Here is a 14,864-nt window from a genome sequence, read left to right as displayed (position 1 = left end):
ACTCTTTTCCTTTCCACCCTCTTATCCTCATAAAAGACCACCTCTTCCTCGTTAGGCCATCCCTTTTGTTTTAATCTTTTGCTGCTCTTCCCTTTCTATTTGTATTCTGCTCTTCCTTTCACCTTCCTCCCTTCCTCTGTATTGCTTTTTCTATTTTTACCTTTTACTTTCCTTCGCTGTCATCCGCCTTTCGTTTTTCTTCTGCACTCACACTTCTACTGCTGTTTTTTGCTTTATTTGTTGCACTGACCTCCCCCCTTTTTTACTGTCGCCCTCGCTTCTCAGCCTTTTGGCTAAGATCAAGTGTAGTATCTGTTCTTATCAGTTTAATATCTGAAACGTCACCTGCCCGGGGACCACGTTGTTTTGGGGCATCAGTAGTTCAGTGTTTAGGGCCTTGGCTTGGGAACCGGAGGGTTGTTGGTTCAAGTCCCACAGACCACATTATGGAGTGTGGACTGGTAGCTGGAGAGTTTCACCTCCTCTGCACTGCTGAGGTACCCTTGAGCAAGGCACCTAACCTTCACTGCCACTGAGACCCAATATATCAATTTCATCATTTAAATATTACTATAACACACTGCTTCCTCATTAACCCAGGTCAACAGCACCAACTGCTGTGCAGTTATAGTGCTTTTGCTGAACTTTCTCTCAGTTACAATAAATTAATTTCATTCCCACGCTGTTGGGCAGACAAAGGAGGGGGGGCTGCGAGCTGAGCTGCTGCTAACGTTAGCTCAGCTTGTTGTGACATTTTAATGCAGAAATGTTAGATATTGTAGCTTTAAAGATCTCTTGAGGCAGATTTTTTTATTTTGTTTTGCTCCCGACTGCGAGACAGAAAAAACCCTCACTGAAAGCATGCACTTAAACATATTCATACTTGACATAAGACGACATGAGAGGAGCATTTTTTTCCAGGTCGATTTTTGCATAGAGGAACCTTATTATTCTCATGTAATATTGTCATGATAGAGTTAAAGTTTTAGAAAATATGACACGAAGTTATTTTTATAAAAAATTACCTGAAGCAGCATTAATGAAACATATATATGTGAATATGTGTTTGTACATTTAGATTGTGTGCATTCCACTTTATATTTATGCTGGAGTTGTAGAGAAAGACTAATGGAAATGTTTTCTAGGTTCTCTGACACCAACATGTTAAATTCCTAGAACCGCCTGTGTTTGAAAAGCCCACTATTTGCCATGTGGCATGTGAGACTAGGCCACCCTGTAAGAGTCTGACTCGCCCCCTCCCTCAGGCCGTAAATAACAAGTGTCACTGGACGAACAAAGAACCTGGTCACTCATTCAAAGTAGCGTTAATAACCGGTAACTTAGCTTGCTTAGTTTCAAGATGCAGTATTTTGTTGTGTTTGACAGATATGTGGATCTTCTGGGGTAGATGTTGCATTTATGAGCTCTGGCTGTTGGCGCCTGCTCTCAAAATAAGGGAATGGGGAGGTACGGGTGGCAGTTTTTTTAATTATTTTAAAAATGAATGTTTTTAACTAACTAGATGATTATAAAAGCAACCAGGGTGGTTTTAGAAAACCTAACAGATGCTCTTTCCACTTGCTGCAAATTTGAGCACAATTATCGTGTTGTGTTGCAGACGGAGGCCTATTAGTCTTCTGTACTCACATTACTAAATTCCATCAGAATGAAAAAAGAGGATGTCAGCAAAAATGTTTAAGTTAAAAAAACAAAAACTAAAAACTAAACTAAAAAAAAACAATGCCAATTAGGATGTTTTTATACTCAAGACACAAAGATGTATAAAAATATTTGATCATCACAGAACTGAGGCAGAAAAGGGCCTCCAGTCTTCATGCATGCAAGTCTAAATTTACTGACAGCATTGTGACATTTTAAAGCAAAGCAGGCCTTGACAGAAAAGTGAAAATTAAATTTGCTATGAGCAGATCTATTTACTTTGTGATAATGTGATGTTTGAGGTTCTTTGTTAGATGCTATTTTGGCCTGTGTTAAGTTTCCTTGTATTTAGAGATACGTTGCATTGCTTTTTTTTCCAGGTTCAGGTATATAATCAGGTATGGATGTGAAGTCAGAATCTTTAGCCATAATAATAGACTGTATAGCTGTCATTATATACATATAATGTATATTTTCAGTGTCCTAAATACAAAGAGATCTATAACAAATAATGTAAACAGGGTAAGTGTAGGGGTGGATTTGGAGGGGGTTTGGAGGCAGCTACCACAACAAAGAAATATGTGGCCACCCCAGTCTTGTGTCAAATTTAGCAGTTTTAGATATATATATTCGGTGCTTTACTAATGTGCCAGAATAATGTTTTGGAGTTCAAATATCTGCATTTGGGGGCTTTTCCAAGCAAATACTGATACATGTGACAGTAAGAGATTAAATCAGCATATAATCTCCATGCCACCCTTTGGCCACAACATGAATATTTCTCTAGATCTGCCTTTGGGTAGGTGTAATAAACTAATTCTTCAGCCTGACACCCCTTCGTTCAGTATTTGTTTTGATTTGATTTATTTATTTATATGTTTATTTAAGTGGTAAATTGAAATGACCAAAGTCCAACGAGAGCTGAGACCAGTTCCAGACTTAGGGATCGGAGTCAGAGTCAGAATCAGATTACTTTATTGACTACAGGGGAAATTGGTTGTGTTACTGTTGCTCAAGTTGCAAAACAAGATATTATAAGCATATGTGCATTATATTACAATATGTAACAACAATATATATAGAAAATAGGAAAAAAAATTAAATAAGTGTGAAAAAAATATACACATTATATTGCAGTATATGACAATATGTAGAAGTTAGAAATAACACGTTCAATATATGTATAGTACAGTATGTAACAGAAGTAATACAAAATGATAATGCTGAGAACTGGAGCCTGAATAGGTGAGCTAAAGAACAGTAAAAATGTAAGATCTCTTTTGGTTTGTTGCTATTTGTATTTGTACTAAGATAATCTTTTAATTGCTTATGGATACGCTCAATCATTTTTTTAATAAACACTCAATATGTGACAACGTTCTGCCTCCCCTCTGTCTCTCATCAGCCCACAGATTTGCGCTCCAAGTGCCTGCCTGGTGAAACATGCTTGAGGTTAGCGGACAAAACGAGGAGAAGTGGCATTTTGTAGTCATTAGGAGTAATTTCATAATCAATAAAACACTTTGCGTGAAAAGAGACGTTCCCAGAGGTGACAAACATCAAATTGATTCAGATCACTGACGGCTGTTGTTGTTTTTCGAATGAAATTGCAGTTCATTGTATAAATCCATAGTAAATGTCAAGTGAATGTCACAGTCTCTCTTGCTTTTTGTCCATTTGCATGTCTTTCTCTGCCGCTCTCTGTGTTTCAATTAAGTGACATTTAGCTTGACGGTTTAAAGATAAGAAACACTTAATAAAACAAGGTAGGAAGATATGCTATATATCATCTTTTAAATGTCTGGTAAAAAATGTATATTTATATTTTGAATTGAGTTACTTATTAGTGAATAAAACAACATATGGACAGGCATTACCCCCACAGATCAATATATTTATATTAACACTCAATGAAATGACTAGCCTACATCTAATGTTAAAAGGAACACTTGCAGTAACGCAATCCTGTAGCTCCACAGAGCTTTTTAGCTCGTTGTTTTGCTTTTATTGCACTTTTACTGTTTGTTATGATCTCACTTCTTCTCATTGACCTTGTGTTCAGCAGCAGCAGGCAGCTTCTTTTTTTTTTCTTTTTTTGTGACAAGCTGTATGGTGAAGAAAGTCATACATTTAGAAGCTAAACATTATCATATTTCCCTGAGGAAATAACAACAAGACAAGAGCTAAAAGGAGAGTGAATATTGGACTGTGGACAGGTGGACATGACTGAATTAATTTTAATGTTTGTTAAGGCCAGGGCTGCTGCCTTTATGCAATATGCATTTTCACATAAATAGACTATTATCATTACAATATTTATTTAAATTAGGAGGTTAGGATTAGGACAAACTAATCCAATAGTAAATACAGACAGCTTTTCTTTTAGCTAGTTACTGACTCACTGTTACATTGTGGTGCTGTGGTTTTCTCCTCTGTCCTGTAGAAGAGAGAGACAAGTGGAAAACAACAACATCTGACCATATGATACATATCATGATATAGGAGTTACGATTGAATATATTGCGATATATGTATATTGTAAGCAAGGCCATAGAGATTTTTTTTCAATCAAATTTTAGGGAAACCGTCACAGTATAAAGAACACACCACTATTTTAATAAAATCTGAGTAAAAAAACAACAACCTTATTATGCAACCAGAACAGTTGGATCTACTGGGTGGCTATAGTCTAGTCACTTCAAGCCACTGTCCTATTTCCAACGTTGCAGCGCCTGAAATTATAAATTATCGCACCTTAATTTGGCAAATGTTAGCAAATTGCTCGCTAGCTAATCCGAATACATTTTTAGCTGGCGAGTTAGCTGACTAGTTAGATAGTTTGCTAACATTTCGCTACAGATACAGATAAAACACAACACCTAAGTAGCTAATATTTTTATACAAAAAAAGGAATATAATTTGCTGAATTTACAAGAATGGGACAAATAATAAAGATTTTGTCTGTGTTTTGCAAAGTTTATAAGGTTTTCTGTAACTCTACAACTCACAGAACTCTGGGAGTCTGGGTCTAATTTGCTGCCACTCAAATTACTCTCACAGGTTTTACTCTGGAGGACAGAGATGCGATCTCAATGAGGATAACACATTAAAAATACCAGGTGTAAAGGCAAGATCTGATCATTTATTATCCAGTTTCACTGTGTGACGCAAGAGCTGCCAGGTCCTATATTGAAAGAGAACAGCTGCTGATAGATAGGCATCACAGACATAATCTCCAGAAATAAACCCTGTCTTATATGTGGGCCAATTAATTTGTTTTGAATGTAAATACACTAACACATATGCATTATCTGGCATTATTTCAGTAACAACATCAATATTGACATTATAATCGCTAACTTAATTATATATATAACATATAACATATGTGTGTTCATGTACATTCATTTGCTCATAAGTTCGGTATAATTTATTGATGTTCTCTGCAGAGTTTCCGCACTGCTAATGAGCTTCATTTAGCAAACACCCAAACAACAAAGTTGATGTGATTTCCACCTTATTACCTGAGTTCAGACAAATCGCTCCATGCAAACTATCTCATTTGTTTGCTTTGACAAATTCAAATTGAGAACAGCCTCTTTTAATACGCCCTGGCCAAGCGGGATTGGGTAAGGGGCGCTATTCAATTATGAAAGTTTTCACATTGGTAATTAGTCAGGGCTGTAACGTATTGTTTTATGGCCTTGATTGTGCTTCGAGGTGGGAATGAGATGTTTTTAATGTGCGCACTGAGAGGATTTTGTTTGTTAATGCACTAATGTCTGTAATGAAGCTATGCAATCTAAGTGGATGACAAAGAGACTCACACACAGACACACAGACACACACACACACACACACAAATTACTGTAGAGGCCAATGGATTTTTAAGAGACAACATGTTGAAGCCTGTACCTGCCTCATTAGCTCTCTAAGAAGAAATGAGAAGTCTGGTGTGATTTTAGCATTAATATAAAAATCTAAGAATTCTGGATTATGCAAAAGGTGTATTTACACAGTAAAAAACATCTGCAGATTTAATGGTGAAACATGTCGAACCATGACAGTAAAAGACCGTAATCTCTAAATAGGTTAAATGCAACAGTAAAACTGTTCTCTCAAGGCAACATCTTTATTATTAAAAGAATTTACATGGAATAAAGTTTTTTTTATATTACAGACTGTAAATTCCACAGGAAACTTATTAATGCGGTAAAATAGTGCCGTATTTATTACAGTAAAGTTCTGACAACCACAGCTGCCTTTTTGTTTTACATTGTAAGAAACATGGAGTGTACAGGTATACTATGAATGCAGTTAAACTGATCACAGCTTAGTGCATGGGAATAACCACTGTCATCATAAGGCTGTTATATTGAATTGTATTAAGCTTTTATATTTGTCAGTTTTTTTTAATCTTGTGGTTTTTGATTTTTTTTGTATGTTTTTTTGATGAATTATATAGATAAATTGCACAAACTCTTTGTTATTTGCTTTATTATTATTAATTATTTTATTTGAACAGGGACAGTGCACAATAAAACATTAACCCTGTATATAACAAGGAGAGATGCATTGCACCGGGTTTTAGCAAGCTGCTATTTTCCACTCGTAGTCCCTGGGCAGGTAGATGGAACATACAATAAATTAAAAACAGTTACTAAATTCACAGTTCTGTAAAATTTCAATTACAAAGTTATGAATACACACATTCCCACATGATTAAAACAATTTACCCCCCTCCCGCCAACTTTTATAAATAAATATGCCCCCCCCCATCAAACACACGCACACACACACACACACACTCACAAATGTCTACAAGTTTGCTGTGACAGCATCCAACGTTTTGTGTGACATGAAAATGTTTTAAAATCCGCACATGTAATCAGCTCTGATGGAAGTGTGTTTCATTGATTTGTGGCAACAAAAGAAAAAGATGATTTACCAAATGAAGTCTTGTGTTTAGGAATACTGCACTCTCCCCTGGTAACTGATCGGGTAGCTCTTGTTGTTTTTTCAAAGGAGGAGCAGTAGCATTATGAATGATTTTAAACAGTAGGCATACATTTGTGTGCATTATTAGATTTTCAAGATTTAAAATATTATATTTGGTGAGTATATGACAGTGATGATACTGACGTGTTTTTGTGTTGTGAATCTTAAGGGCACTTTTATATAATGATTCAAGTGGTTTTAAGGCTGTTTTACATGCCTAAGACCCACTTGTCATGCAATAGAAAAGATGTGGGAGAATCATTGCATTTAAATATGTATGTGATGCTTCAACAGTAAGAGAGTTTCTTATGTGTCTGTAGTTTATGAGGTTAAATTTCAGTGTGTTACTCAGCTTTTTAACATGATTTTTAAAACTAAGATTTTGATCAAGGGTTACCCCTAAATGATTATGATTATTGGTTTTCCTTCCAGGGTCCAGAAGATATCAGAGATTACATAAAAATTAGCTTTAAGTACATTTTAATTAATTTTAATTGATTGTTTAATTAACACACTCAGTTTAAAGTGAAGTGAAGTTTTAGGGACACGGTGAAAAGAATACAGCCTTCTTTTAAACAACAAGATAAATAAAAATGAAGAAAGAAAATGTTAAATGTTTTTGCTGAGTGAGGACATTAGTGCGTACTGTGACTTTTTAAGAATAAATAAAGAAGTAAATCCTGCACCTTAATTTAATGATTGTCTCTGGAGCGCTGCCAACTCGTTAATGAGTGATAAAAAAAAGACAGAAGAAGAAGAAGAGTAACAACAAGGGATCCTGGCTTTTATGTCTTTTACATTCCACACTTTGCTTTCTTAATCTGTATGCGTGTGCGTGTTCACCTCATGTTGCCATTGCTTGTTTTTGCACAGTAAAGCACCGTACCCAGGATCCAACATGATAAGCAAAACACGAAAACAACTGCAGCGTAATCAACTTGAAATAACAGCATTTTGACTTATTTTGCCATCATGTAGAATAAATTAAATTGGTATTTCTGTTTCATTTAACACCATGTCACCAGTGTATCACTACATTAGCAGAGTATTCCTTAAATAATCCATCGAAATTAGATGACAAATACAATACAAATGTAAGCATTTAACTGGGGAAAGGAAAAACAAAATTGTGTAAATGTGTACATAAAGAAATATTAATACTAAACCAAACCCATCGAAGTTAAGTTCACAGATCACACCATCTTCTTAGTGAGTTTTGTTGTTATTTTGTTATTTTCTCATGTTGTCCTGTTACCTATCTGTGTCTTTTTTATAATTAGAATATTTTAAAACATTTTCACAAATCAAATAAAGAACAATGCAGCACAGATATTGCCACATAATAAAACAAGAATAGATTAATTAACACACATGGTTTGCAATATCATACGTATATGTGAATGCCATCATATACATTGTTTATATTAGTAATATGTCAAAGAAAGAGAAAAAAAACTGTGATTCATTTGTGAAGACAAAGTGCAGTAGGCCCTGTGTCCTCTTTTGTATTTTATATTTGTTTAGAAGACAATATTATCTATGTGTGTGCATGCTGGATAATGACATATAAAAAAAGATCACAAAAGAAGATCTCAGACACTGATCATTTTTTAGGCTCTCAGTTTCAGTGTCAGAGTTTCTGTAGTTCGATCATAAGCAGGCCAAATTTAGCCAATGCTTTTTAACACAAGGATAATCCTCAGCGGGGGGAAAGCTGCTATTTGTTCCCTTATTTCAAGATAAATAATACTTTAAGACTCTTTATTCATCCGAAATCTTGAGGGATTTCTGTAACTTCTTCTTTTAATTTCTTCTCCTCATATTTGACTTATTGCACTTGCAAATACCAAAGTGCCACGTCTCCCTCTTTTTGACAATCCCAATTAGTCCTCATGGCTCATTACCAGCAACTCCTACTTAATCAAAATCCCCAAAACACAGAGCAAAGGATGGGTGAAAGGAGAGAAAAAAGAGGGTTGGGGGGTGGGGACACAAAAAGAAAAGATAACAGGCAAATGGATTGACGAGGTCCATTTAAAAGCTGTTACCCCATGCTGGCATTTAAACCCGCCATACCCGCAAACCCTTTGACTTTTCCAAAAGTATAATTACCATTAGTGTGCCATGTTTTTCAAGTGCCGTTGACCCTTGTGTGTTATTGAACGCCCCGCTAACAATGCAGTGAGCAGCTTAATTGGCTGGTCATTAATGAGACAGAGGTGAAGGGTGCTATGGTGGGTGGGTGGGGGAATCTGGAGAACATTTCTTCTTGTCATTAGGTAGTCAAATCAGAGCTATGTAATCGTCATACATTGAGTAATACAGTATATGTGTAGTGAGGTGATAACACCCCTGCTGCTGCCACAATGACAAGACTAAAACCCTGCTAGCGGCCTTTAAGGGTTCAATGTTCATTAGTTGAACAGGCGGGGCAACATAGTGACAATTTTGTTATTCATAGAACCTTCTAGGGCTAAAACTGCAATATAAAAAAGTAATTACTAGAGGGCCATGGGGTGAAAAAAATCAAATGGGCTTATCTCCTTGGGAGAAAAAAAAATATGCTCAGCAAATTTCATAGCCGAGTTAAGATTTTGGCCACAGGGTTTTGTAAAAGGAAAGCTCATGAAGGGTTCGTCCTCTGCAGAGCATGAAGTCAAATTCACATTGGACTGTGATATTGTTTATGTGTATAAGTATAAATGAAAATGTTTGGCCTGATGGTGGCACTAGAGAAAATACTATGTATCAGAGTCACCAAAATGGTCATGGTCCACCCTGGGGTGACCATGAAGATCCACTGAATTTTAAAGTTGGGACCAATGGGCCATCCACTGATCACAGGGTCAGCAATGGGGTTCAATCCCACCTCCTCCTGTCCACATGTTGAAGAGTCCTTGGCCACTGCAATGCAGTTCCAAAGTCACTGGGGATGCACAAATAAATGGTGAGGGTTGCGTCAGGAAGGCCATCTGGCGTAAAAAGCCTATAAGTCAAATCTGCAGATTTGCAGATGATACACTGTAATAATAATAATAATAATAATAATAATAATAATAATAATAATAAGAGGGAAAGAACAGGGAGGTGGCGAGGAAACACACAAGGGGGTGAAAAAAGGACTATTAGAGAGACAAGAATGGAGGGTGAACTCGGAATGGAAAGAGGGCTGATGGAGGACAGGAAGAAAACGATCAATTGAAGTAAAAGAATTGAGAAGAAAGAGAAGTGACAAAGGTAAACAACATAAGAAGGAAGATGATAAAGTTTAGAAACACCATTGTAACACACACACACACACACACACACACACACACACCAGTTGTAGTATAACAGGATTAGTGTGCCACTAAAAGGGAGAAAGAAAACACTGAGACAAACACACATTCAACCACACATAAAGCAGAAACATCCATTAGCAATGGACACACACACTTTCTCTCTCTCATTCCTTTCACTCTTTATCTCAACAATCACTGGCCCCCCCTCGCCCCCTGTGCATGCCTATTAGAGTATTTTCTCTCTCTTGCTCTCTGTCTCCATCTTATTTCTCAGTGACGTGAGGTACCAAGTGTTTTTTTACACTTGCAGTATTTAACCTTTTAAAATGTGTTATATAATGATTGAACATTTGATAAATAATGACAAAAGTTAAATTATGTTAAAATTAACTTCAAGAACATTGAGGTATCCTCATCATAAACCTTTTTCTTTTTTTCAGATTCCGCAAACACTCTTTATCGCACAAACTTCGTCAAGCTTTGTCACTTTTTTAAAAATGATGACTTTTGACCTGTATATGAGTAGGTGCACGTTTGTGAGATCTGATCATTAACATAGTCAATAATCACAAATTACTGTATAAGGCTATATGCAGTATGTGTGTCCCAGTTGTCACCCATGAGTAAAAAGAAATAATTTCACAATACTTGAGGTCCTATGGTTGGACATCAGGTGGTGAGAAGTATAAGTTAAGTTTATTTATATACTGTAGTATATAAAGAAGAACGTCGCGAAGTGTGTCACAATAAAAAAAAGATGACAGAATTAAAACACAGAATTAAAGTCTCCATGTAGTCGTGTAGTGTTTGTTATCACATATAGCTTGTGTAATACCTCACCTATACATCAGATATTCTTAACGGTATTTTAGAGTTTGTCATTTACTGTAAAATCAAAGTCATTACTGATGACTGATTTTTCTTTTTCGCTTATGATGCTGTCGGAACGGCATGTTCCTGAGGGCGGAAGTAGCTATTACATACATCTGTAGCCGGGCCTCACTGATTACTGTACAACAGCACAACTTCATAGCTTTATTCAGCAATTATCGTGAAACTAGATCATATTTTATGGAGAAAATATCTTCTGCTATTCCCTCTGATGTTTTCCGGCTGCTCCGTTTCAACTCTCTGTGATTTACAGAGTTTCCTGATGGACAGATGGATCCAACTACTTGCTAAATTAGCTAACCACTAATTAACTGCTGCTAAGTGTATCTGCTGTTAGTGGGCGACAGAACCGGGCTCAGCGGCCAGATCGAATAACACCGCGGACAACGATACGGTACTGAGGTCATTTACAGAGTCTCCTGGATGGAAATATTGCGAAGTAGCGAAGCTCTCACTGCCCTTACCTTGCCAACTGTGCAAACTGGCACCATTGGTATCAGAGATTGTGTTCGGTCCCAGGTCTAGCTAATAATTGATAGTAGTCTCCATTTCACTTAACCTGTGGGTCAAGTGCTTTGTATAAGAAAATACATTCCATTGCAGGTGATTTTACACTCTTTCATAGTGGACATATTTAAACATCAAATTGATTTAGATTAAGGGATTACAGTTCCTATGTAATATGCTATTATAATCAATATAATCAATCCTACTGTGGAGAAAGAAATACATGAGACAGATAATCTGTGAAAAAATCAGGTTCCTCTGGCTCCTCTTAGCGCTCCTAATGGCATTTGAAGAGAAGAATAAACTAAACAAAAACAATCAGAGCTAAGGTAGTAGATTGTTCAGTCTCAATCCCAGGTTGTCAAATACCCACTTTTTGGGTTGGGGACTTGAAGATAGTTGATCTCATTCCCAAAGTGTCGATATTAGGTGACCCGGGATCATCTTTCTCAACTCTGATTGAGAAATTCTTGCAAATGCCATTAGGAGCACTAGGAGGAGCCAGAGGAACCTAATTTTTTCGCAGATTATCTGTCTCATGGTCTACTGTCAGGATATTGTGAAAGTTTCAGCAAATATGAAAAAAAATATTATGAAAGTTACCTACTGCAGCTTTAATAAATCCCGCATTTTTTTTTTTCTCCATTTGATGTTTATTTGTTAGTGCAGTTACAGTTTAGATTTAATGCAATGTATCACAGTATTTACAGCTACAGCTAATTCCCAATGCCGTCCCTAGAATGGGCTTTAAAATACCAGACATAATCATAATTTTGGCCTTCATTTGTCATCATCCTGACCGCTTTAATAAACGTAACCCATCTTTAGTTTTTGACACTCACAAATAGTGACATACAGTACCTTCAGCTTTTTTAACAAGAATGACAAACACAGAAGCGTTTTTTCTCCCTCAGTGAGGTCACAATTTCTCCACTAAGGATGTCATTTACTGCTTCGTTAGAAAATCAGGAACCATCACTTGAACTTAATCAAAATTTTGCCAGGCTTTAAATGGAAAACATTTCACAGATTGTTCCGGTATATCCCCTTTTAATTAAGAATGTAACGTCTTATCGAGCACTAGGGTTGACAAATCACCGAAAATGTATTTGTTGCACTTTGAAAGAAGTTTAAAAACTTCTCAGAGAGCAGCCACATTTACATAGCAGTTCCAGATAAATGGAGGGGGTGGGGGGGGCAGTGTGTGTCGTCTAATCCCAAATTAGATCTTAATTTTGTGTGCATGTTTAAGTTCTTTAACGGTCTACAGGGAGACTTTGCTCTCACATTGGAGAAAAAGAAAAGATAGAAAAAAGACGGACTGTTGTTTTCTTTTCTATTGTGCTTGAACTAATGTCTTACATGAGGATACAATTCATTTTTTCTTATTTTTTTGTTCTTTGGGAGTAACAATCAGCCTGAGTTTTGAAATGCTTCTTAGCTGAAAAAAAAACAAAAAAACAACAATGAATCAGAGACCTAACCTGTCAAGGGGCAGTGCTTTGTACAAGAAAATACATTACATTGCCGGTGATATAAACTCTTTTTTGGATTGTAGACTTTCAAAGCGGACACATTTGCACTTCTCATTTTATTTCATTCTTTGCAATGACATTGTTAATGCAATTTACCACATTTAGTCATTCAATACTTTCATCTGACCTTTTTAACAATGCTTTAAATACGCAGTCAATGCCGTTCCGATAACCGGGGAAACCCACCAGACCAAAAGCAAAAACACCCACGGTCCCATTCTGACAGCTTTACACACAATTAAAACAAGAGGTCATGCAGGCACAGTTAAAAGCCAACCAGCCAAACTGTGTTTTTGATTGTTCTTAATGTTACTGATGGACTGAAAGAAGGGGGGACTGAGTTCTCGCACTGTATGACTGTTACTTAAATGGAAAGACAGACAAAAGCCCAGTTCTGGAGGTGCTCGAGTTTCTAGCAGAGCCCAAATGCATGCGAGGGCAGGATCATGCAGTGCTACAGAAAGTGCTTTACAAAAAACAGGATTTTAAATTCAACTGGAAATAACAGGGTGCTAGTAAAGGGAAGCACAAATATCTGTTTGATCTTGTTAAAAGCCTTTCTGCAGAGTTTCAGATCAGCTAAAAATTGATAAAAAAAAGCACCAATGTGGAGACACAAAGGAATAAAGAGAACAGAAAGGGAGCTGGTCTTGGAAATGAATTTATTTAATGCTGTGCTGATTAAAAAAAAAAAAAAATTAAAACATTTTTAAATATAGAAGGAAAAGTTAATTTGAGTGGAGGCATTCTGGTTGGTTTGATTTTGAGGAATGAATACTTGTATATATTCTCATTTACTGCAGAAGGATTTATACCATTTGATGTCACTTTCATGTTTCACTGTTTTTTATTATACAGTTTAGTCCAATGAGGTGCATATCAATGGACAAGTATGGTAAAATATGGGACCCAGAATCAAATACTGAAATGGGATTGTAGTTTTACACCTAGATATCAGAATAGTGTGAAGTAATTTCACAAAAAATCAATAAAAAGCAGTCCCAATTCATAGTCTTCAGTCCCGTGACCAGCCAGAGTTAAAGCATACTAAAGTACAGACTAGGGATGTCCCAGATCGGTGTCGTTACCAAACATGGCATTTTTTAATCGGCTATATTAAGCTTTGTCAAATGTTAAATGTCAGCTGTCATGCTGCTGTCTTTACTGCTGAAGCTTTCAGACACAGAGCAGCCATCATCAACTCTCTCTCGCTGTCCCCCTCTCTCTGACAGAGCTCTGTGTGTGAGAGAGCAGGAGCAGCACAACCTGCTGTGAAACTCTGCAGCGAAGGAGAAAGTGGTAGAGAGCCAACACAAGCACACGCAACTTGTACTGAAAGTGCAACAAAAGCCCCACAAACAAAAAGCCAAAAAGGGTGTCACAAATTCAACAATTAATGAACGTAAACTGTGCAAAAGATGTAGAGACAACAGCAATAAACACAGCAGAATACAGATAGTTCATTCAAGTGCTTTTGTGCATTGTACCAAACACTATAGAGAGAAACTCCACAGCGAAAAGGCAGAAAGATAAGAGAGAAGGTTCTGTAGAAGCACAACCCAGTTGTGTCTCCTTGATGGTTAGTGCATCTGATCACACAACAAATAATTTTTTTTTCCAAACAGCAAAAGAATGCCTTGTTTTTCCCTCTAAGTGGGTGTTCTAATGAGGGTGTGACATCACGTCATGAAAACTATGAATTAGACATAGATCTCCCTTACTAGCCTGGTGTGGCTGCGCGTTTTGACAAATAAAGGCAGGTCTCAATTAGAGGCCTGGTCTGGAGTTCTTTCGATGTATAAACTCTTAAAGCCCACCAGGAATTCTAACCTGCTTAAATGGTCTACACAAATATAAATGTTTAAACTTTTGTCAATATGGACATGCTACCCATCATTAGATCAGTTAGATTCTTATTAATTTTTATATTAAATAGCCTTAGCATTCCCTGGGTGGAGGTCATCCTGTCACAAATGTTAGCCTACAACAGTTG

At 36.7% G+C, this 14,864-nt stretch overlaps 1 pseudogene; it reads left to right on the top strand.

Moving 5' to 3' along the window:
- The first annotated feature begins 273 nt into the window (after positions 1-273).
- Positions 274-448, top strand: LOC127355678 (uncharacterized; annotated as a pseudogene).
- Positions 449-14,864: the final 14,416 nt, after the last annotated feature.

The sequence above is a fragment of the Dicentrarchus labrax genome, unplaced genomic scaffold (assembly GCF_905237075.1).
Source record: "Dicentrarchus labrax unplaced genomic scaffold, dlabrax2021, whole genome shotgun sequence".
Lineage (NCBI taxonomy): Eukaryota > Metazoa > Chordata > Actinopteri > Moronidae > Dicentrarchus > Dicentrarchus labrax.
This window is presented reverse-complemented; position numbering and strand designations above follow the sequence as displayed.